Below are 22,759 nucleotides of genomic sequence, written 5' to 3'. Positions count from 1 at the left end.
CAGAAATCATTTCATGCCCTGTATGTTTTCAAACATAAATCAGGAAAATTGTTAGCAAGTTATAGCTCTTCTTAGAGACTGTGGCTATAGCGCTCTAGTAAACACAGGCTATATATTTTTCCAAGTTATTATGTGTGGAGAGAAATCCAAAGTTGGCTATTTAGATGAACCGTTTAATTCGGTTATTAGAAATTCATGTTCTATTTAGGATGAACATTTATTTTCCAAAGGTTACAGAAATGGGACATAATACCTTTAGGACCCTTTGGATCCATCAGAGTTAGAAATTTGTGCTTTTTAGCTAATGGGTATTACTGAACATTGATCTTCAGCTCAGGGACAGTCAAAATGGTCCTGAGCAGAGTTTATAGTATGACCTGCCTGTCCTCTTCATCTGAGAACCTTGTCCCTTTGTTTCTTCATTTCTGAAATGAAGGGGTGTGCCTTGATGGTCTCCAGTGATTCTGAATTAAGTGATTGATTAATAATGAATAAACCAATTAATCATACTTTGGGTTATTTCTCTTCTATAAGCTAAGTATTTACATAAGCGTAGCCTTTACGCCATGACTGGAGATGTTAATGTGTAGAGTAGTAAGTCAGCTCAGGTTCAGGGGTTTGAAATGAAAGCCTCATGAAACTTAGACACTCAAGTTTTACACTGAAATTTTTCATTTGTAGATTAATTATTAGTTCAAGCTTTTTTTTTCCCACAGAAAATAATCTTAAATGCAGATGACTTTACTAGGCGAGGCCATAAAATTTTGCACTACTTATTAGAGTAAATTATTGTACATCAGTGATGGAAAAAAATGCAAAAAAAACAGTGCTGTTATGAAACAAGTGATGAGAGTAACATAAAGGCAATAAAACTGACTGATAGTTTATCATTTATCTAGATTCTGGAGGGTTGATATTTAAGAGAATACACATATAAATGGAAGTTAAAAAAGATAGATGGAAACTATTACAGAGTATCTGAAAGGGACTTAAAAAAAAATTATGAATGAAACTTTTAGTAACTTCAGGATTTTTAGAGACAGGGTTGCAAAATATTTCTTTCCCTGGGAATAGTGTAAATTAGCAGTACACCTAAGTTTATCACCTATAATATGATTTGGGTTTTGACAGCCAATTATTGAAAAGTGGGAAAGTGAAAAAAATGTAGAGAAACAATTCAGTTTGAAGTAATTGGCCAAGATGTGAGAGAAGAAAAGATAGAAGGCAGCTGAAGGTAGAAAAGAGGCATATGGGTGGGTGTGTGTACATGCGGGCATGTGTGTGTGTGTGTTTGTGTATTTGAATGAGAAAGAGCTTGGTCTGCATTTAACTGATCTGTATGATGAGGAACCAAAAGGAAAAAGAGGGAAGCTAATGCATGCACATTCTTCCTGAAGAGAATATGGTATGTGAATTACGTGGAAAAGTATTGGAATTACAGTTTGAGCATGCATTTTGAAATTTTTCCTGGGCCATTCATGCCTGTCTGACCTTGGGGAATTATTCAGTTCTCTGAATTTGTCGTATCGGTAAACATGTAAATAAGAAAAGCATTTGATTCCAAGATGGTTGTGGGAGTTGAGTGAGACTCATGGCTGTACAAGCGCTTGAATATTCTCTGTATTTTTATATGGTGAGGAAAAGTCACTGGGTCAAGCAATTCTTCATGCTGAACAGGTCTGCCCAAGGCTGAGGTCGATTTGTTTAGCTCCAGAGTGGTCTTTGGGAAGCGTGTTTCTTGTCCACTCTGGTCCAAGAACTGTGGACCAAGTATGTGGTGGGTACTTCACATAATATTTTATTTAAGGAGGAAGCAGGAAATAGTATGCAGCTGGCCAGCTGAATGGAGCAAGCCTGGTAATTCTAATGTATGCAATGCCAGTGCACATATTTACCCGCCCTTACAGATGGCCACAGCTTGTCTAAATACACGTGTGAATGACTTTGGAAACAAAAACAATGAATCCAGTCACTGATTTCTTTGTCTCAAACACTGCCTGTCATTCCACTTTTGCCTTGACATTGATGTTAATCTAGACTTCCCTGGGTTTTTGTTAAGGCTGAAGGAATCATTGTTTGGCAGTAAGTACTAATTAATAATGATATAAATTTCATTCAAGGAAAAATTTCCAAGATACAACAGAACTAATTAATGTAATGCATCAATTGAACTCCAAATTCTAGATTATATACAGATCTCTTTCAAAAAGATTTTTATGTAGGATTCACTGATAAGTGTCTAGCCAATTCTTCCGTCAGAAATGGACTACATTTCAAAACCTAAAGTGAAGCAGTAGATCAAGAATTATTGAAGGAATCTGGACTGTTTGTGCAGACAGCATATTTTTTTAAAAGATTCAGAAATCTGCTTGGGTTTTACCTGAGGTTGGTTGGCAGTGTGTTCTGCTCTAATTCACAAGATAATGATCAATGTAATTCTATACTTGGTGACTTGTCAAACCTTGAAACTAAAGGGAACCTAGAAATCATGAGATATCTAAGGATCAAGTTTGAATTTAAAAGTAAATATTAAATGTTCCCTATCAAAATTCATTGGGTTTTGTATAGATATATGTATAGAATATATGTTAAACCAATGAAGAAAACAGTTTTGGGGTGGTTTAATTATGAGGCAATGTTAAAAACTTTGACATGTGTATAATTATTTGAAAGTAACTGAAGACATAGTTGGAGAAGGCAATGGCACCCCACTCCAGTACTCTTGCCTGGAAAATCGCATGGACGGAGGAGCCTGGTAGGCTGCAGACCATGGGGTCTCGAAGAGTCAGACACGACAGAGTGACTTCACTTTCACTTTTCACTCTCATGCATTGGAGAAGGAAATGGCAACCCACTCCAGTGTTCTTGCCTGGAGAATCCCAGGGACGGGGGAGCCTGGTGGGCTGCCGTCTATGGGGTCGCACAGAGTCGGACACGACTGAAGCAACTTAGCAGCAGCAGCAGCAGAAGACATAGCATGGGCTTCCCGGGTGGTGCTAGTGGTAAAGAACTCACCTGCCAATGCAGGTAAAATAAGAGATGTGGGTTCCATCCTTGGATTGGGAAGACCCCCTGGAGGAGGGCATGGCATCCCACTCTTGCCTGGAGAATCCCATGGACAGAGGAGCCTGGTGGGCTGCAGTCCATAGCGTCACACAGATTCAGACACGACTAAAGCAACTTAGCTCTCACGAAGATATAGCACAGACACTGGACGGCAGCAAAGAACCTCCCAACCATTATTTGTTGAGAAGCTATGGCTTCCTGTGAGAGTGCTCATAGGAGTAAATGAACCCAGCTTGAGTTGCTTTTACATTTAGGAAAATATATTAAACACATTGGCCACCTCATGCGAAGAGTTGACTAATTGGAAAAGACTCTGATGCTGGGAGGGATTGGGGGCAAGAGGAGAAGGGGATGACAGAGGATGAGATGGCTGGATGGCATCACTGACTCAATGGACGTGAGTTTCAGTGAACTCCGGGAGTTGGTGATGGACAGGGAGGCCTGGCGTGCTGCGATTCATGGGGTTGCAAAGAGTTGGACACGACTGAGTGACTGATCTGATCTGATCTGATCTGATGTTTAGTGTCAGGCTAGGTCTGTTAAGAGAATAGAAAATAATTTTAAGTCTCTCTTTAAAGACTTAAACTGTCTTTGCTCAGAGGCTCAATAGTATCCAACTCTTTGTGACCCCATGGACTATAGCCTGCCAGGTTCCTCTGTCCATGGAATTTTCCAGGCAAGAATACTGGAGTGGCTTGCCATTCTCTTCTCCAACACTATCTTTAGGGAAGTACAATAATGCACAAAGAACTATTAAGATAACAATACAATGTAGATTTGTACAGAAAATGAATGCTATGTGACAAATTCATATGTATGGTGACAGAATCAGAACTTGGATTGAATTTTGGGCTACAGGTTTTGTTTTGTTTTGTGTTTTGGTTGGTCTGGGTCTTTGTTGCAGTGCGCAGCCTTCTCTAGTTCTGACACTTGGGATTAGTTGCCCTGTAGCATGTGGGATCTTAGTTCCCTGACCAGGGATTGAACCTGTGTCCCCTGAATTGAAAGGTAAATTCTTAACCACTGTACCACCAGGGAAGTCCCCAGTTATTATTTACAAGCTGTGTGACTCTCACTTCTTTAAGCCATGGTTTTCCCACTTGCAAAATGGGCATAGGTTTATCTGTCTTATTAGATTATCATAGAATCAAATGGGACTGAGTATTTGAAAAATTTTTTTGGTGTGTAATGGAGACTACACACCTTGCAGGAGGAAAGGAGGAAAGACACTGGAAGCACTGTGCTTGAGAGTAGGGGTCATGTCTCAGCTGACATGTACCCCTGATTCTGGCCCTGGGCCTTGTTCTGAGGGGGCGCGGTAAATGTTGATAAATGCATGCATACCAGGCACCTAGGGTCAGCCCTTGACCTATATTATTCTTTAAATCTTCCCAGTAATCTTGAATGGTAGATATACTGTCTCCATTTCATAGGTGAAGAATCAGAAGTTGAAGATTTTAAATAACTCAATCTCAAGTAGGTAGACAGCAGTCGGGTCAGGATAGGAAGCTGTCATTACATTACAGGGTAGGGAATGACCATTACATCTGAACCATAGTGTGGGCAAAATGAAAAGCAAAAGATGTGGGTAATTGACCAGGTGCCCAGGCAGTTTATGGGCCAGCTTTCAGAGAAGCAGGTGAACACTGCCCTGTGCTGCCTGACGCATTGAACACGGCCTTTGGTTAAACCATCAGCCCTGATTTCTACCCTTTGAAGTCAGATGTGCAGTTGTGAGAAAAGACCATATACTATACCATAGCCTAGACTTGCCATCAGAAAGGACACTGGGGCACACACAGATACTGAGGTGGTTAACCAGGGACTTGGACTGCGTTAGCCCCAGCGGTCAACACCCCGGCCCTAAACCCCACACTCTTCACTTTCCCTCTTGGAGCTGGCAAGGTCTAGAATCTCCATTCTCCTCCATCGTAGGGTGGTAAAGAAGGTGATGCTGCACCAAACAGCATATTCATGCTCTGCTTGCCCAATCCTAAAATCCCAAGAGCCCTATTCTATTAGTAGGTCCACCTGGAGTGAAGTTTTATAGTTGTGGCCAGTTTAGAATCAACAGTAAAAAAGATGGCCCCCAACCAAACAGGAATTTGAAAACTCTGACTTCTGAACTTGGAATTGGGTATACCCAGGTCTCCAATCCTGATTTATTTTTCCTCGGTTTATTTGTGAGGAATGTCCAGGGAGCCTGAAATACTCAACGCGGGATTAGTAACCTACCATGGATCTGAAGTTTTGTATAACAGAGAGCCGTGCCTTTTAAAAATTAGGGTTCATTTTTTAAAATTCTATAAAAATAACAGTCCATGGTAGGTCAGGACAGCAGGGATTGGGGACTATGTTTAATAAAAGTCCAGGAAATACCTTGTACTGTTGGCAGAGTCGAGCCGGTAACAGTATTTAGATTCCCAGGGAACTGCGCTAACCTATTCGAGGTGAAACCTGGGATGGGGTGGGAGGGGAGAGATGCCTTGTACACTCCTCTGTGACCTGTGGTAAGTCTGCTGGGTTGAATTGTGTGAAGTTGTCAAAGGTGGTTCTGCTCTCCAGCCCTTGGCACCAGCTCTGCTGAAATGTGATACCATTGGTTTTCAGTAAAGGTTCCTTTCTGCAGGGCTGCAAACACAGATCAGCTGCTACTGTGTGTACACAACCAGGGAGCAGATCACCCAGCACATTCAAAGCAGCCTTTTTAACCCCGAGACTTTCCAAGATCTCCTCTGCACGCAGGAAGTTTCCTTCTCTGTTGTCAGATTTAGCACCGCGCTCTTGTCATCAGATCCGCGCTAGACTCCCTGCTGCACAGTAGAGAGGCTTCCTTAAGACATTTGTCCTTGAAACTGCACCAAACTCTTGGAAGAGCCCAGAACGTGTAAGTATGTACGATTTAGGCAGCGAGCGGACAGGGCAGAGCTGCAATCAACCATTATACAATATCCGATTAGCAGTGCAGGAGGGATTTTTCTGACGTTTTGTTACATTCATTTTCCATTCGTTCTGAGGAAACAAATCAATTCTAGCTTCTGATACAGTGACTTTGCAGTAGATGGGGTTGTAATATGTTAGCTTTAACTATTTGCTGTTCTCATTTAGCGTGGAGATGTGACTTGTGGGACGATGATGGTGGGCGTTAAACTAGAAAACTTGTAAATTTTGATTAGGAATAATAATTGCTGAGCATGTCCATCTTGAGAAACAAGTTTGCTTTGCGGAATGTTTTTAGAAGAATTAACCACCTAAATTCATGGACAGTATAATGAAAGTGGACCGTCTTTGCTCTCAATGAAACATATTAGTTTGCAGTTTTAATTTACTCATAAAGAGCATTCCACTGGGGTTTTTGTCTTAATTGAATCCTACCCAAGGCTGTCAGTGTGATGTTTTACTGGCTTGTGTGTATCTGGTTAAGTTACTTTGCTGGTTTGCAGTCTGGTTGAACTGTTGTTCAGGCACTCTTTGGATCCTAAGAGCAACCAGGTGAAGGAAATGCTCACAAAATTGGGTGGGGGTGGGGGGAAGGAGGATTTATTTTCAAGGGTGGTCGTGTTACTCTTGAAAGCTGTTTAGCTGCACATGTACGGCTGTCAGATGGAGACCACAGACCAAACACTCTGAAGCTCTAAGTCGAATGTCAGCTTGGCCACTTTCGTAACTCCAACCAATAAAAAGCCCGTGCCCCTTCGCCATCAATTTTTAATATGTACCAATACTTGGGTTTATAAGATTAATTTCTCTCCGATTAGGCTGATTGATAGCTGGATTGTGGTTTCTTAAGAGCTGGTTCCCTGAAACCCACAGCAGGACTGCATTCCATTTAACTAGTGAATGTAAAAACGGGTAACCATGGATTCAGCCCCCACTCACTGCCAGTGCAATGACTTGTTGTAAACAATACAAATGAGCTAGGAGAGCAGAGGCAACCAGACATGAAATGATTTTAATAGAAATTACGGTAAAAGGTCATGTGATTTGGGATCAGCTTCTGTTCAGTTTTAAAGGGAAAGTCCGTCTTTTCTCCCCCACCTTGCCCACCCTGCCCCCCTCTCCCCCCTCGCCTATTCCCAAGCAACCCAAGTAGACAGCTCCACAAACTTGGTGGGTCCCAGGCTGTGCTTCCGTGGGGAAGGGTGGCCACTGTCATGCTGGGCAAAGCGTGGTGACTGGTGGGTTTTCACGGTAAGTACCTTCCTTTTAGAAACCCAAAGGACATCTGTGTCTTCCTGGGCTTCCTCCATGGAAGGTCGTGCTTAAAGTGTGCTCTAGAAGTCCTCAAGCTTTGATGTAGGAGGAATAGGTCATTTTGTTCCTTGGCTTTTATGTGATGCCACTGTCTTTTCTCTGCCTTCCTAAATCTCTGGATTATTTGAGAACCTTGGCCTTTCTGAAAACTGATTCTTGGCTTTGGGAGCCACTCCTGCAATATGGTAATGAGCACAGGCAGATTCTGGGAGAAGCGCCGTGTCTAACCTCTAGGTTGGAGCCCAGGCAGACCTTTGCTGAGTTCTACAAGGACGCGCCTTTGCGATATGATTTGCATTTCTCTGATAGAAGTGGTTTCTGGACGTGAGTGTGGTTGTAGATTCATGCATTTGCCTTCAACCAGGAATCATTAACACTGTATATGTGTCAAGTGCTACCCCTGTGGTTTGTTTGGTACTGATCTCAGCTGTGTTTGTTAAAGGAAATGAAAAAAGAAACTCTAGTCTTCAGAGTTGGGGGGAAAGGGGACACTTAGAAGCCAGATTTGGAGGGTGGTCCTGGCTGGTACCCAGTGTGCAGGAATGAAGGGGTTCAGAGTCACTGTGTTGGACAATCCTGGGCACCCTGAGGAAAGGTCTGTCTCTACGTGTGTTATGTCTCAAGGTGAAATAGACTCGAACTGGTCTATGCACAGATGGTAGAAATCATCGTATCATCTTGGAACAAAAGATCATGCTATATGTATATCTTACCTCGTTTTATCGTACAGATACTTCTGAATAGATGCATCGTTGTACATATAGAGATGTCATATTGAATAATAGAATTTGGGTTATTTTTCTATTAATGGCTTCATTACAATAGACCCCATCAGCACGTGAAAAAAAGCTTGGGGGTTGTAATTTAGAAGTTCAGTAAGATAACAGAGCATCAGTCTTTTCTGTATCCACTCAGGAGTTTTATCTAGTGGACTATTTGTTTAGGCCTATGAGTGTGAAGACAGTACTTATATTTAAACTTTTTTTTAATTAGCTTTTTAAGATGTTGGAGTGCCTCATCACATGCTTAGACCGAAGGATTCTTTAGAATGTTATGGTTCTCTTATATAGCTTCATGGTTTGTTAGCTCTTGTAATACCAGGTTTGCTTATCTAAAAGAAAGGAAAGAAGAAACTGTAGTCATTCATGTTGTGAGGGAAAGGAGCAATTTGAAGCTGACAGGGGAACACCAAGTCTTGGTGAGGTGATAAATGATAATGAAATACAGTATTTTTACTTTTCCCAGCTTTGATTCCCTACACCGAAGAACAGGAGTAAAGTGTCAGCTACAAGGTGGTTAGAAGCAGAACCCGTGGAGTGAGACCTGGGTTGGAGATTTTGTTCCGGACCTGATCACTGTGCTTAAGAATTGGAGCAAAGTGACACATTGTCCTCTGTAGACTGAGGAAGGTCAGGCCCGCTCATGGGCAGGTGAAAGGGTTAACTGAGCTGATGCATAGAAGGTGTTTTCCACCATGTCTGGCATATAGTGAGTGCTTCATAAGCTGTTCCTAGTTTCATTATTATTTTTGATTGAAGAAACATTTGGTGAAGTAGAATCCTGCTCTAAGTGTTGGGTCAGAGATCAACAGTCACATCATGGGCCGGTCCTGCTCTAGTGATGGTTGTACATGCAGTAACTTGATCATCACTTGGGAGATGGTGATTTAGTTTGTAACCTAGTATAGTTTTTTTAACATAACATTTTCTGTAGGCCCAAAGTAATATCTTTTGGCCATGTACTTTTTCATTTCCATGCAAATTATTTAGAAAGTTATTTACCTTTTTTTGGTGTGTGTATTTCTGATTTCTGATACTGTGGGTGTTTGAGGCAACGTGAGCATTTTCTCTGTGATCCTGTTGCCAGAGCTGAGAGCAGAAGAACACCTAGAATTATAAGACCTTCATCATTACATCAATCCTAAAAGCTTAAAACTAGTGGTAACTAGTTCTCAAAGATAATCACATCTACTAAAGAGCAATAGTAATTCACAGGGTAGTAAACATGAAAGTTTACATGCTACCAAAGAGATATTTCTTTTTTAAAAAAAAAATTTTTTATTGAAGTATGCTTATTTATTGTGTTGTGTTAGTTTCTGCTGTAAAGCAAAAGGATTCAGTTATACATATATATATATATGTATTTTTTTTTCACACATTCTTTTCCATTGTGGTTTATCTTGAGAAGATTGTCTACATGTTTGCTGTGTCCTTTGACCTTCCTGAACTCTAAGCTTCTGATTCTCTGCTTCGTGGTCTGTCTCCCCACCTCTTTCCTTCCTTCCTTACCTCCTACTGTCCCTCCTTCCTCCCTTTCTTCCTTTTATCTCTTCTTATTCTCTCAACTCCATAGCATTTTCTTTTTCTTTGTGAATCAGAAGGGTTCAAGGGAAGAGAAAAAGAGGGAGAAGAGACCCACAGTCTTTTCATGTTAGTCCTGGTTTTATAAATGGAAACTTTAAGAAGAGTCAGAAAAATCTGTTTTTCTTTCTCCTGCTATTGAACTGGAGAGGCACATCTGAAGTGACCTGCAGACTCCAGGGAAGCCTCGTTCGGTAACTATTTGTTGATTCATTGATTAAACGGCCTGGAGGGAAGGGGCATGAGGTACGGAGATCCCCTTAGTAGTGAGAGCTTTGAAACCCCAGGCTGCAGTGTGCAGTAGGTTGGCTTCTCTGTGACCTTCCAACCACTAATCTCCTTTAAGAACTGAATCAAAGCAGTTAAGGGATTTTTGTCAGATGGATTTTGCCTACAGTTGGGTTTTTGGCAGTTGCGTGTCGAAGGCAATACATTCTTCACAGGGATATGAATTTTTTTTTTTTTTTCCAGAAAGGAATGAAGACGAGATGCCAGCAGGATTCTCTAGAGAGGGACTCTTGTTTATCCGTGGTAGTGTTCCGGCCAGGACAGCTGTAAGGTGGATGACTTTCTCACACTTCCCTGCCAACCTCCTCCTTAACCACCCTTGTCTGGTGGTCTGGTCAACAAATGCTCTTGTGCAGCAGGTCCCTCTCCATAATCTTCTCTTCCAAGGGCAGAGAGAAAGCCTGCAATTAGAATTGATATCATGTGAGTGATGACGGGTGTCTGGTATCTACTTTCAGGCAGTGTAGTGTGTAGAATTAGAGCTGGAGATGGTTCATTTTAAATGGATAAATGACTGTTCCAGAGTCACACAACCCATGAGTTGTACAGCCAGGGCTATAAGCTGAGATTTCTGATTCCCAGGCTTGCACTCTTTTAAGGGCTCCTGCTTTCCAGTGAACAGACCAAAAAAGAGAGAGTTTATATTACATTGGAAGAAAACAAGCCAGTTTAGTAAATGGTAAGGCTATTTTAAAGATATTACTCAAAAGAGACATATACATCTAGTTGTAATCCTCAAGCTGTAATTTAGAAGCTCAGTGAGCCTTGAGAAAGATACCAAGTCATTCTGAGCTGTGATTTTCTTCATCATACATCTGAGATTAAAATAATAAAAAATCAGTGACAATAACTAAGCAATAAATATAATGCTTATATTTTAGGTTTGTTGTGAGGATTAAATAAGATTTGTATGGAAAGTCCCTAATCTTATGCTTGACACAAGATAGATATCAGTAAATATTACTGTCATCCTCTTTTCTTTTCAAGGTTGGTGGTGGAGTCCTGTAGGGTAGAATTATGAGGAAAGTCTTCAGAAGGCATCTGGAAATGTGTAGCTCAATGATTTTCAACATTTTTTTTTCTGCTTTAACACATACAGAAAAATATATATGAAGGATGCTTGTTGGTGTTGTTGTTTAGCTGCTGAGTTGTGTCTGACTCTTTGTGACCCCATGGACTCTAACTTGTCAGGCTCCTCTGTCCATGAGATTTTCCAGGAAAGGATACTGGTGTGGGTTGCCATTTCTTTCTCCAGGGGATCTTCCCAACCCAGAGATCAAACTCAATCTCCTGCACCGGCAAGCAGATTCTTTAACACTGAGCCATCAGGGAAAGCCCATGCTTGGCATAGAATGATCAATAAATATTAACACGGTGGTGATGATGATCATGGTGGTGGTAGTGATGAAAAGATGTGAATGCTGATGCACCTGAGGTCCTCATACCGCAGATGAACCCAGGGCTATAAGCAAGTCCTAAAGCTTTAGTTTGGATACACTGCTTCCTTTCCTACCGTAGAGAGGAAGTCACAGTGTTGGTGAGCAAGACCTGTGCCATTATATCTACACTCATTTAAATTAAAAAGAAAATCAGTGGATACATTTATATGTATGGCTGAGGCCCTTTGCTATCCACCTGAAGCTATCACAATATTGTTAATTGGCTATACTCTAATATAAATGAAAAAGTTTAGGAAAAAAATCATAGGCTTCAGTACTTTGTCGTTGTTCAGTTGCTAAGTCGTATCTGACTCTTTGCAAGCCCGTGGACTACAGCCCGCCAGATTCCTCTGTCCATGAGACTACCCACTAGATGCTGGGGTAGTTACCATTGTTCTTCTCTTGTCTTCAGACAAGAACACTGGAGTGGGTTACCATTTCCTTCTCCAGGGGATCTTCCTGCCCCAGGGATTGAATCCACGTCTCCTGCATTGCTGGCGAATACTTTACTACTGCACCACCAGAAAAGCCCCCAGTTCTATGTTACTGGTAACAAATTACTAGCAATTTGGTTTGTCTAGAAGATGCTATCTTTCCTCGCATTTTGAATGGTGCTTTACATCCTAGTCCTGAACTGATGGGTTTGAGCCTTGAATCAACCACTCATGAACTATGATGACCTAGGAAATAACTGAGTTAATACCTGGAAAGTATTAATAGTAAGAAAAATGTCTAGTACACAGTAAGTATTAGAAATTCTTTTTTTTTTTAAGAAATTCTTAGAAGTTTTTGTCTCTAAGCTATTTGATGGGGCAGCATCCTACCTTCAAGATTCCCTCTGAAAAATCACCATTATTAACACCATGGTATCATTAATAATAAAACTGTGTTTTAGTTTTAACATAATAAAAGCTGCTCTTTATTGTGTACTTACCATTTAAAAAGGCGTTATGCCATGTGTTTTAAATGGTATCATAATTGATTTAATTCTCCCATTATTCTTTTGAAATAGATAGTGTTACTTGCATCTTATAAATGAGAAAATGGAGCCTACAAGAGGTAATAGAACTTGCCCAGCTAGTGAATGACAGACAAAGGCCTCCAATTTATAATCTTCTATACATATCTCCCCTGCACTGCTCACTAAGTCGGAGACAGTTTGCAGAGTTGGTGGAAAATGTATATTTTCTGGAATGAAAGAGACCCAAGAATCATGAAATAGATTTCTTCTAGGACATTCAGGGGCTTCCCAGGTGGCTCAGATGGTAAAGAATCTGCCCACAGTTCAGGAGACCTGGGTTCGATCCCTGGGTTGGGAAGATCCCCTGAAAAAAGGGAATGGAAACCCACTCCAGTATTCTTGCCTGCAGAATTCCATGGACAGAGGAGCCCAGCAGGCTACAGCCCATGGGGTCACAAAGAGTTGGACACGACTGAGTGACTAATACACACACACACAGGACATTCAGGAGACTCAAACCAGAAACAGGGAAGATGATCACGGTAAAAAGCAATTTATTTTATTCACTCGATAATCAGAAAAATCTAGAAATATACTTTAACTTGATCTTAAGGACAGGAAGAGATAAGAGGCAGTGGTGGAAAAGGGTAATGAATAATGAGGAGGAAGAGGAGAGAGAGAGAGAGAGGTGGCAGAGAACGTGGCTATCATTTAACACTCAAGCAATCGTGGAGGTAGATGATCCAGAATCATCATCCTCATTTTAGACGTTATTTTGTCCGAAGCAACACAACCAGAAATAATGGACTTGGGATTTACTCTATGTATTCTATCTTTACATCCAGGGCACTCTCCTGCTACATTATTCTGCCTTTTGAGACAGAAAGATTCATACAAAGATACAGACACATGAAGAGAAAGAAACATAGGTACACTGACATGCAGACAATATTAGAACCATCTTTTAGCTTTTACAGATGTGAACACAAAGACTTTCCAAAGTCCCTTTGTGCTTTTGCAGCTATAGGCATAAGCTAGATTAATTCATATGCAGAAGACAAGATGCTTAAGAATATTATTAAATATTTAATGCTTTTTATTTAAAATTAGGTTTTTACTTCCTGAGTTGATTTTCAAAAAAAAAAAAAAATCTTGTGGGTTTTCAGTGACACTTTCTTCCTAATTGTACAGATGAAGAAAAGGAGTTGTGCAGAAGTTAAATTATTTCCCTAAGATCATAGGAGTTGATAGCAGATATGAAAGTCCTCTAGTTTTTGACCCTCCAGAAAAAGACTTTTCTCTTTCCTGCGATGATCTCTTCTAATTGGTATGGTTATCACTTAATCAGTTTCTAAGAACTTGGAGACACACGGATGGAAGAGTCACACCTGTGTACATAATGAGGTTCTTTCTTCGAAGTGGAAAGAGAGGTTGACCCTTCCCTGAAGGTTTTCGTCTTGCCTTCGAGTTCGGAAGACCATCTCCTGATCTTTAAGGAATGACATCAGGGCTGTAGTTCACAACGTTCTCTTTTCCCCTCGAATCCAGGCTGGGCACTGGAGAGAATCCCGTCCTTCTTGTGCTTAGCCTCCTGGGGTCCACCAGATGCTATGGTCTCTTCCCCAGACAGTTGCCTGCTGCTCCCACGATATGTCCGACTGGCACTCTGTTTGTAAGGCAGATGGAGCTCCCTTTCAAGAAGTACTTTCTGCTCTGCATGCTTGTTTTGAAGATGTGGGTTTTTGTTACGTACAGGGGGCCAGGAAAAGAGGGAGGTCCCAAACTGTTGTGTGAGAAACAAGAGGCAGTCCAGCTACAGTGGAAAGAGGCAAATGTGGAAAGCTTCGTAATTTCCAAGGTTAATGCCAAGGTCAGACCACCTTCTCAGTCAGTTTAAACAGAATCCCTAAAGTTAGACCACTGGAAACACTTTTTCCTTCTCAGGGGAAAATATGGTAACTGCCCAATAACCCTTTTTCTGTGTTTAAATGATGAAGGTAGAAAAGGAAGATTAAACGGGGGTAAATGTGATGGCTTTTCACCTTTTCTCTTAGAAAGTCATGGAACCATCTGGCCAGCTTTGAGGAAAGCTGCTTGAAAATAACTGTGCTTGTCGATAAATAATTGTTTTCTTACCAGGTCCACTGAAATAACATGCAGAATGACCCCTTCTAGCTTTAAATATTTCTTCTAATAACACATGATATTTGTGTAGTGAAAGTTTATAAAGTCACAAATTATCATTTCCCTTTGATAGCTAAGTTAACTTGGCAAGATTAAGTGGCTTGTTCAGAGGGACACTATTAAAAAGAGAGTGGAAGGCTCAAAACTGAGTCTTCTGACATCTAGATCTAGATTGCTTCTACCTCTTAGCAATTCCAGTCTTGACAGAGGGCTGGTGTGGGGTAGGACTGAAAACCGAGTGGGAAGGGCATTAGAAAAGGGAAAAAAGATGGGAGAAAAAACAGCCCTGAGAATATTAGAAGAAAGAACTTGTGATGTCTGTTTTTTTTGTGGGTGCAGTACCTGTGGCTACAGGATGGTGCAAAGATTCTGATTTTTGTCCTCACACAAAGAGTCAGACACAACTGAGCGACTGAACTGAACTGAACTGAAAGATGAAGGCTGGGGTTTCCCAGGTGGCTTAGCAGTAAAGAATCCACCTGCAGCTTGGGAGGCACGTGTTTGATTGCTGGGTCAGGAAGGTCCCCTGGAAGAGGAAATGGCAACCCACTCCAGTATTCTTGCCTGGGAAATCTCATGGACCAAGGAGCCTGGCAGACTACAGTCTATGGGGTCGCAAAGTGTGAGACATGACTTAGCGACTAAACAACAAAGATGAAGGCCAGGGGACAGGGGAAGGGGAGTCCCCCCCGGATGGCTCATACAGGATGCTGGTGACTTCTCCCTGCCTCAGTCCCCAGACTTTCCCCTCTTAGGTCAGGCACTGGAGTGAACATACACTGTCAGCTTCTTAGCAGATGGAATCGAGGCAGCTCTAAGCAAAAGAGAAATGACCTTGTACATGCACACTTAGTTCCTTGTCATTCAATGCCCCGCCCACTTCACCCGTCATAGGAGCATAATCCAGGACAGTAATAGCATCTTAAACATGAAGGAACAACTAAGTGAGATCCAGGGTGTGAGTGGATGGTGCAACATTCCTTCACCAGAGCAATTAATACCCTTCGGATAAAACTGCCTTGGCCTGATACTTAGTTAAAATATGGGTGCCATTTCTTTTTTCCCCCTTGGGAATGAAACCTTATAAGTCATGTGGATATTAGAAAGTGGAAAGAATGTGTGTTCTCTCTCCTTTGAGCTCTATTTTTCTAATCCCTGGTCAGTAAGATCCTAACCCAGTTCTGATAATCGTGTGAATTTCTTGGTTTGTCTTCATTCTCAGACTATGTCAGAGTACTTAGATATTTCATAATGGCTCTGAAATCTTCAAGTTGATCTGGCATTAGTCAGAATTGACCGCAGATTCCTGGTAGGAAGTCCATTCAAGCTATTGCTAATGCTTCAAAAGTACTGTATGTGACTGGCAGAGTGAACACACTGGTGTCCCAGAGATGTCAGCTTTTTGGCCTCAAACCATCTTTAACCAGCAGCTACCGGCTAATATTTCAGCATTACTTTTAGAATGTCAAACTATTATTATCATATGGAAAAAAAATTGTTCAGTTGAAAGATGCATGCTTAAAATGTTTGTACGCTAGAGGTTTACTCTCTATATCTCTCTACTGGATTATTTAATAATTTAAAGTTTCACTTTCTTACTTCTAGAAATTAGAGGACAACATTGCTTTCACTCATCTGCTATGTTACACAGACACAGTACACGGCAGAGGTAAAAGATAAAAGATCAATTCTTATGGATCTCAGAGTTTCAAGCTTTTGAGGCTGGGTTATAGAAACTTTGTAATTATTGTGGGTAATCTTGCAGAAAATTAAATGTTGAGTTTGCATAAGTGAAGAAGTTTGGACTGTTTTGCTTACCATAGCTTGTTAGTGGGTAAGCATCTCACCATCCCTGTCAGGCTTTGGGTTTCACTTCACTGCTAGTAAAATGCTATTTGTAGCATGAGTGAAATCCCCAGTAGGGACACAGCATCTTACGTTTGAGGCATATTTTAGAGAACCTGTGTCTGTAGTTCACTTGTCTGTTTCAGAATGACTCTAGACCAGTGGTTCTCAGCCAAGGGCAGTTTTGAACCCTAAAGGACAATGTTTGAAGACATTTTTGATTATTGCACCTGGGAAGAGGGTGCTTTGGGCATCTGATGAGTAGACACCACAGATACTGCTAAACACCATTCAATGCACAGGGCAACTCTCTATACAACATGGAATTTTTCAACCTCAAATGTCAACAATATTGAGATCGAAAAGCCTTGCTTTTCCAGAATTTAAAAGGTAAGGGAGAAAGTAGGTTGCTTTAACATTTTCAGATTTTATTTATAAATGGATGATTTCATGATTAGCATTTCCCCCATGGGATGTAGAATAAATATAAAAAATACAAACAAGTCATTTTGTTGTTCAGTCACTAAGTTGTGTCCTACTTTTTGTGACCCCTGAATTGCAGCATGTCAGGCTTCCCTGTCCTTCACCATCTCCTGGAGTTAGCTCAAACTCCTGTCCATTGACTCAGTGATGCCATCTAACCATCTCACCCTCTGTCACCCCCTTCTTCTCTTGCCCTCAATCTTTCCCAGCATCAGAGTCTTTTCCAATGAGTTGGCTCTTTGCATCAGGTGGCCAAAGCTTCAGCTTCAGCTCCAGTCCTTCCAATGAATATTCAGGCTTGGTTTCCTTTAGGATTAACTGGTTTGACCTCCTTTCTGTCCAAGAGACTCTCAAGAGTCTTCTCCAGGACCACATTTCGAAAGCATCAATTCTTCAGTGCTCAGCCTTCTTTATAGTCCAACTCTCACATGCATACATGACTACTTGAAAAACCATAGCTTTGACTATAAGGACCTTTGTCAGCAAAGTGATGTCTCTGCTTTTTAATACACTGTCTAGGTTTGTCATAGTTATTTTTTCAAGGAGCAAGCGTCTTTTAATTTTGTGGATGTAGTCACTGTCCACAGTGATTTTGGATGTCACATATTGGCTTTAAAAAAACAAGTCAAATATTTACTTTAAAAATATTTGGGATATATTATGTGCATTGTGGCTATTGAACTATCAATGCATATAACAGCCACTATCCCACAATATCATAGCTATGACTCATGAAGAGCTTGCTGTGTACCAGGTACTGTCCAGAGCATCTTCCCATATACTGATTCAACTGAACCTCAATGCAACTCCACCGAGGAGGTACCATGACCATGGCCTTCAGTACTCAGACACTGCCATGCTTGACTGTAGGAATAAGGTGAGCTCTTGGCAGGAAATGTATGGAACAGAGCCATGGCAGCACTGACAATAATATGTGTGGGAAGAAGGCGGCTTTATTGTTCTAAATGCCCCTGGTTGCTCAAGCTTTTATTCTCCAGGGCTGTTATTGCCAAAGCACTTCTCTGGGAAACTAGGATTGGCATCATAAAGCAAGTTTATATTTGCTTCTAGAGGAAGGAAAAAGAAAAAGGTTTTATAACCCTCTGCTTGCCAGGCCTGCACCTGGTTCCATGCCTGTCCATCTTTTCCTCTCCAGTAACCGTTCTCAACAGAAGTGATCTTCTGGTTGTGTGTAACTGATGGAGAGTGAATATCCATGGTCAGGAAGTGGCCGCTCACCCTTGAGGCCGTAACCTTCTCTCTGACTGTTCTCTGTCTCATCTCTCTCCCTTTAAAATTTCAACATCAAGGTGGGTTTGGTACACTAAAATCTCACATGTCAAAAAAAAAAAAAACCAACAAAAACCAGGTAGAATCTCTCTGGGCAAGTCTCATGGGAGAGTCTCCAAGAACACATTTAACATGGAATTCTCCCTGGAAATGCTATGTCAGAAGTCATATTCCTGGTGGGGGCTTCTGGGAGAATTGGGAAGTTATTTAGATTTGCTGCTTTGACACTTTCTGAGGGTTCTGAGTCCAGGGAATTAAGTTGGTCATAGCTACACAGCTCACCTTTGCCAAACTGGCCTGTTGTATTAAATTTCAGTTGTCATAAAAAACCGAAAAGGAAAACATCACAAATAACTGGAAATATATCAGTATTCTGAGCAGCAGTATTTATGGGGCACGAATAGATATCCTAGGCTATTTATCTTTCTAGTAGCAGTTGAAACACCTCTGCTTTTCTCTTACTGTAAAAGGCCTGGTACTAGAATTGGGGAAAAGTGGCAGTTCAGTGGCTGACTCCTTTAAGTTCTTGCTTTCTTCTCCTTTCCTTCCTCGATGAAAACCCCAAATAGAATACAGTAAGGATATATTCAAGTTTGGGGAGTCTATAGAGAGACTGGGTACAGTAGAGACTTGGCTACAAAGAGGCTGAGTTCATGTAGTATTATACACACACACACACACACACACACACATATATATACACCTGGCTGCATTGGGTCTTAGTTGCAGCACACAGACTCTCTAGTTGCCGCATACGAGTTTATTTCCCCTGCAACATATGAGATCTTATTCCCCGACCAGTGATAGAACCTGTGTCCCCTGCACTGCAAGGTGGATTTTTAACCATTTACTCACTAGCTTGTGACCTTGAATCAAATTACCATTGCCCAGTTTCCATGACTGTAAAATGGATCAAATTATAGTGTGTCTGTATATATATATGTATATGACTGTATGGGCTTCCCTCGTAGCTCAGTTAGTAAAGAATGACTGTAAAATGGATCAAATTATTTTATCTATCTATCTATCTATATATATATAATGAAGATTAAATAATGTGAAATATACAAAGCACAAAATGTAATAGGTAAAGGGTTGGTGGTTTCTGGGGTAATACCGCTCTTATTGGATCATTAATGTACGTATTGCTATACATATAATACTTCTGGAGTCTTGAGAAGCTGGACTCACTCAGTTCTTAGGTTTCTAAAAACTGTGGTCCGAGGACTACACATTTGGATTCACCTCTGTACTCATCATTAAAATGCAGATTCCGGGCCTCTAGCTGGAGTGTTAAATAGGAATCTCTAGTGTTAAATGTCGGAGAAGGCAATGGCACCCCACTCCAGTCCTCTTGCCTGGAAAATCCCATGGACGGAGGAGCCTGGTAGGCTGCAGTCCATGGGGTTGCTGGGAGTTGGACACAACTGAGCAACTTCACTTTCACTTTTCACTTTCATGCATTGGAGAAGGAAATGGCAACCCACTCCAGTGTTCTTGCCTGGAGAATGCCAGGGACGGGGGAGCCTGGTGGGCTACCATCTATGGGGTCGCACAGAGTCGGACACGACTGAAGCGACTTAGCAGTAGCAGTGTTAAATGTAGGCTCCAGTAACTTGTATTTTTAGAAACACCTGGTGGGATTCCCATACAATTCAGCGTTTGGGGAGCACTGAGTTAGTGGACATCCTTTCCTGCTCTGTGATGCCCTTCCCTTCCTTTCCGCAGCAGCAGAGAGAAGTCTAGAGAATTTCAGCTCCTCTAGCTGAAGGTTCTTCTCACCCAGGTGGAGTCTTGTCTTTGAAGGTAGGAATTCACCACTCTCCAGTTGATAAAGTTCTTTTTATGGTCGGCCCCACGGGGTTAGGTAACCTCAATGATGTGATAATGAGGGGGGACCAAAGGTCACAAGATTGTGAACATCTGTGAGGAGATTGTAGGCTTAGCCTCTCAGGTGAGGGAAAGGTGAGCGCATCAACTGTGCCCACACTTCAAAGCCTGGAGCTGGTTTGCTGCAGCTAACTTAATTATCTGCGCTATTGATATCTTCAACAAACATATCTATACCCTAGATCCGGTTTCTTGATACGTGGTCCGAGAGAGCAGGAGATGGCTGTTCTGCTGCCAACTTCCTAAAATGCTTTTGAGAGTCAGCTGGGTCGCCTAGTCCTCTTTCGCTCTTGGATTAAATATAAAAATAACTATGTAAAGCGTCGCAACCCTCTTTTCCCTGTCTGCTGAAACGGCACTCTCCTAGGCTTTTTCTAGAACCCGTTAGAGGAGAAGGAGGCAAGACAGGGTAACGATATGTCAGACTCTGAAGCCTTACATCAGATGTTCTTCCAAGACGGATCCTGCTGTTAGGTCTCAGCAGAGAGAGTGAAGAGCTGGTGGCGCAGGTACCTGCCTGGTGAAGGGTTGACCGAGTGGCCGGAGTCTCTTCTGATGTCACCGCCCTTTTTCCCTTCTCTCCGTGGCCTTGTTAGTTTCACCGACCTCTCCCATCAAAAGCCTGGCAGGGAAAGAAATACAACCCAAACCAGGCGACCTTCTCACTTCTAAGCCATCCAAGTCTTGAATATCGAGCAACATTTGAGACTGTAGACCAAAGGGAGGGATTTGTCTCTCCCAGGTTTTTGCTGCTCCAAATCAGCCTCCTCCCTCGTTACCCCCCAAACACTAGCACCAGCTTGTAAACAGCATCTCAAAAAGAAGGACTTCAATCTCTTCAATCCATGACACTCTTCCTTTAAAAAATTTTTTTTATTTATTATTTTTGGCTGTGTTGGGTCTTCCCTGCTGCTTTTCTCTGGTTGTGGAGAGCTGGGGCCACTCTCCCTTACAGTGCGAGGGCTTCTCATTGTGGTGGCCTCTGGTTGTGGAGCACAGGCTTGAGGGCACACTGGCTTCAGTAATTGCAGTGTGTGGGCTCAGGAGTTGTGGCTCTGGGACTCCAGAGCATGGGCTCAATAGTTGTGGTGCAGGGGCTTAGTTGTTCCATGGCATGTGGGATCTTCCTGGGCCAGGGATCAAACCTGTGTCTCTGGGAGTTGGCAGGTGGATACTTTACATCCTGAGCCACCAGGATGTCCCTCCCCCACTACCCCACGCTTCCTTTAGATTGTAGCTCTTGAGAACAGATTTCTCTGCCAGATGTTGTTTTCATTTTTTTACCTCCTTACAAGGAATATTTTTGGGTCTGCATCCAGAGCAATGGGCATTATGGTGGATCTGTTGACTTTTCTGCCAGGGATGTGATCTGAAATGGAAAGAAACCAGATGACTCAACCCCCTATCTCGGCCCTGAAATGGAATACAGTACCCTGTGCTTTGCCACCCAAATGTAGCCTTGCTGTTGAAAGCTGGGATGTCACCTAGGCAGAGACCAGAGGAGATATGTTCCGCTTTTTGCCTTCTTTTCTTTCACGCTTGTAAAAGTCTCTCACACTTGCTGCCCCAGCTTTCATAACACGGTCACTTTTTAAAAATGATTTAATTAATTAAACTTATTTTTGACTGTGCTGGGTCTTTGCTGCTGCGAGGGCTTTTTCTCTAGTTGTGGAGAGTGGGGGCTACTCTAGTTGCAGTGTGCGGGCTTCTCATTGCAGTGGCTTCTCTTGTCGCAGAGCAGAGGCTCTAGGCATATGGCTTTCAGTAGCTGTGGCTCCCAGGCTCCAGAACACAGGCTCAATAGTTGTGGCTCACGGGCTTAGTTGTTCCTTGGCATGTGGGATCTTCCCGGATCAAGGATCAAACCCCATGTCCCTTACATTGGCAGGCAGATTCTTTGCCACTGAACCCCCAGGGAAGCCCAAAACATGATTATTTTAAATGATAAAAATGCTGGGGAGGGAGTGCTGGAGCATCATGTAAAGTGACTGTGTTATCTGTCTCACGTTCCAAATACTGATACAAACAGAATTAGTTCACACACCAGGGGTGTCTCAGGGATTCATTTTAAGTTGACAGTGAATTTGGGCTTGAGATTTTCCCCCGTGACCACCCATGTTGAAAAACGTTGGCTAAACAAGACAGTGCTGGGCCACCCTCGATCTGTAAATTCACTCAAACTAATTCATTAACTAACCCTTGATTTTAAATAGTAGTGAGCAGAGGTGAAAAAGTAAATGACTGTTTCATGTTCTTGTTTTTGGTGAGGTGGTTCCCCATACCTGGCGTATCAGTCTTATTTTATTTGGAGGAAAGAGCAAAGATGATGTACATTCATGGGTTCTTTAACGATATGATTTCTCAGTTCATTAAGGACTACCTTTTAAAATATATCTGATTTGTAGATTGAGTGAAGAGAATGCCGATTCCTTTTTATCTTGCATTAAATTTAGTTTGTGGCTAAACTAAGACTTTCTGTTGTCTTTCTAGTTCTCCCAGCCTTGTCTTTCTATTCCCGCACAGTGAATTTAATAAAGAAACTATCTTGGAGTAATAATTCCGACAAGCCCTGGACATTCCTTTGGGGGAAGAGGACTGACCTTTTCCTGTTTTTAATAAAACCTCTGTGAATTTGGGTTTGGCTCTTGTGCAGTCCTGTGCAACTGTCTTTTTATTCCAGAGTCACGGGTGGGATGAGT

The 22,759-nt window shown here is 41.9% G+C and overlaps 1 protein-coding gene across 2 annotated transcripts in view; it reads left to right on the top strand.

The window, feature by feature from the left end:
• Window positions 1-22,759, top strand: part of ESRRG (estrogen related receptor gamma) — a 652,137-nt gene that overhangs the window by 5,378 nt on the left and 624,000 nt on the right. Inside the window, exon 1 of one of the 2 annotated variants that reach the window (XM_027564443.1) lies at window positions 5,705-5,953. The exons of the other annotated variant lie outside the window; for it this stretch is intronic. The gene's annotated coding sequence lies outside the window, so the exon portion shown is untranslated. Of the gene's footprint in view, window positions 1-5,704; window positions 5,954-22,759 lie in introns of those variants that run through there. 2 annotated transcript variants of the gene reach the window in all.

This window comes from Bos indicus x Bos taurus, chromosome 16 (assembly GCF_003369695.1).
Source record: "Bos indicus x Bos taurus breed Angus x Brahman F1 hybrid chromosome 16, Bos_hybrid_MaternalHap_v2.0, whole genome shotgun sequence".
In the NCBI taxonomy this organism is placed as follows: Eukaryota; Metazoa; Chordata; class Mammalia; order Artiodactyla; family Bovidae; genus Bos; species Bos indicus x Bos taurus.
The sequence above is the reverse complement of the archived record's forward strand: the minus strand, read 5'-3'. Positions and strand labels throughout refer to the sequence as shown.